The sequence below is a fragment of the Bos indicus genome, chromosome 13 (genome assembly GCF_029378745.1).
Source record: "Bos indicus isolate NIAB-ARS_2022 breed Sahiwal x Tharparkar chromosome 13, NIAB-ARS_B.indTharparkar_mat_pri_1.0, whole genome shotgun sequence".
Taxonomy (NCBI): domain Eukaryota; kingdom Metazoa; phylum Chordata; class Mammalia; order Artiodactyla; family Bovidae; genus Bos; species Bos indicus.
In genome coordinates this window covers 74,306,754-74,309,121 of record NC_091772.1, presented here as the reverse complement: position 1 = coordinate 74,309,121, position 2,368 = coordinate 74,306,754, and the positions used below count along the sequence as shown (strand labels likewise).

At 50.7% G+C, this 2,368-nt stretch overlaps 1 pseudogene; it reads right to left on the bottom strand.

Annotated features, from left to right (window-relative positions):
- Positions 1 to 261: 261 nt before the first annotated feature.
- Positions 262 to 1,258, bottom strand: LOC109567710 (autophagy-related protein 13 pseudogene; annotated as a pseudogene).
- Between the last annotated feature and the right edge of the window lie 1,110 nt (positions 1,259 to 2,368).

Below are 2,368 nucleotides of genomic sequence, written 5' to 3'. Positions count from 1 at the left end.
AGGATGCATCACTCTTCTAGGGGATTATAAGGCCCCCTGGTTGCCAGGGATTATGGGACAACTTTTTAAGACTCCACTGGGTACCATTTACAGTGAGTATCAGGACACCTGGCTGAACTTGGGAGCACGGGGATGAGTGAGCAAAGGGCAAGAACACCACCACTCAGTCCTCCTGCTGCCTCCGCCCTGTGTCCCTGGCACCCGCCTGGCAAGCTGGACAGCTGATGGCAAGAGCTACTTAGGCAACCTGGCTGAGTGGCATCAGCAAGTAGAGGACATCAGGCAAACAACAGGAGAGTGTGAGAACTGCTGGGATGAGAGTGCAGAGAAAAGGAGGAAATAAGCGCAAGCAAATTCAAGATAGTGACCGCGGAGCGCAATGCAAATCTCGAGTGCGATCGCAGGAAGGTAATGGTTCAACCGTCTTGTCCTGTGACTGACCGCAAGATGGGAGGTGTGGGCGTGGGGGAGCAGTGGGAAGAACTCTCCAGGCCTGCGGAGCAGGAATTGCCACGGAAGGAGGACAGGAGGCCAGAGGGCGAGATGGCGGCCAAGGGGCTTCCGTACCAGGTCCTCGGCCATGGACTGGGCCCCGATGTTGAGGGAGAGGCTGCTGAGCTGAGGCGGGTTCTGAAATTCACGATAGAAGGTCCCCAAGGAAGGATGTCGTCTTTAGAAAAAGCTGGTTTAAAGTCGATCATGACGAAGTCGTCCTGGGTATGGCCGCTGCTGCCCTCGCTGGAGCCATCAGAGTGCAGGCCGCCCTGGAGAGGAGATGTAGTCTCTGGGGAATCTGGCGGATTCTCCATGGGATCCGCATCCTCCAGCTCCAGGTTCTTGGGAGCAAACATGGCAAAGGGTATATCCAAACTGGCCAGGGTCACCTGGCTGATGGGCTTATTGACAAAAGCCCCCACTTTCTGGATAAAGATGGTCCCCAAGACATCGTGGGGGGAGGCCCGTCCCTCGCTGCTGTTTGATACCGTTTCCGCGTCCTCACTGATGGACGGCGCGGTGCCACCCTCCAGCAGAGGAGTGTCTGGCACAGCCACAGATCCAGGGTGCCCCATGCCACGAGATGTTGGGGTCCCCCTGCCCGAGGTGGAAATATTACCTCCTATACTGCAGTCATATACTTGCCTGGTGGCTCAGACGGTAAAGCATCTGCCTACAATGCACGAGACCTGGGTTCAATCCCCGGGTTGGGAAGATTTCCTGGAGAAGGAAATGGCAATCCACGCCAGTATTCTTGCTTGGAAAATCCCATGAACGGAGGAGCATGGTAGGCTACAGTCCATGGGGTCGCAAAGAGTTGGACACGACTGAGCGACTTCACTCATTCTGGGTACCCATTTAAAGGACGTCCCAGCTTGCCCAAATGGGGCCAGTTTAATAGTGTTTTCATGTTACTGCCTTGGGGATGATGTGAGCTTGAGCAACATTTATACAACAAAACCTAAATTCCCATTACAGATGAGACAATTGAGGCCTAGAGACTTCAAACAGCAGTTTTGTTTTGTTTTGTTTTTTAAAAAGAAACAAGAGACCTTTAGAGAGCTGGTTCTGTCCTCACTACTTTGAAGTCTTGGGGAGACTTCTCAATGTCTCTGAGTTTCACTCTCTTTACGTAATAAATGAGGAGAATGCTTATACCTGTCAGTGTCTCCAACCACAGATCACCCAAAATGCTCCTGTGCTAGTTGAACGAATTGTACTCGTTACACACCCTGGGAAACCACGTGGCTTCTCTTTATGAGGATTTTAGGAAGAACTGACAAGATGTGGGCTTGTGTTAGGTTATTTTGGGGAGGGTTTCAGGAAGCTGGCTTTGCTCTGGATGTTGGTGAGAAGTGGGACTATTCTCTGACTGGATATCTTAACTCTCAGAAAGGAAGACTAGATAGAGGTTAGAGCTCACTGGGTCTAAGTAGCTGTCATTTAAGATAGGAAGTAGCTGTCATTCAAGATAGGAAGGTGCTCAGTCATACTGGTGCTTTGTGTAATTTAGCTACTTTTGTCTGTGCTCAAACTTGATTACTGAGTGGCTTATTTTGGTCTTAATCCATCTGGCACTTGTGGTAAAGAACCCATCTGCCAATGCAGGAGACATAAGAGATGTAGGTTCCATCCCTGGCTCAGGAAGATTCCCTGGAAGAGGGTATCGCCCCTCACTCCAGTATTCTTGCCTGGAGAATCCCCATGGACAGAGGAATCTGGGGTCACAAAGAATTGGACATGACTGAAGCAACTTAGCACACATCATGGACACAGAAAGGCCTTGTCTGATGTTGAAGTTTTGTGAAATGTTTATGTTCAACAGGAGAGCATAAGGCCCACTGGGGTGCCCGGTCAGGTCTTAAAACTCAGA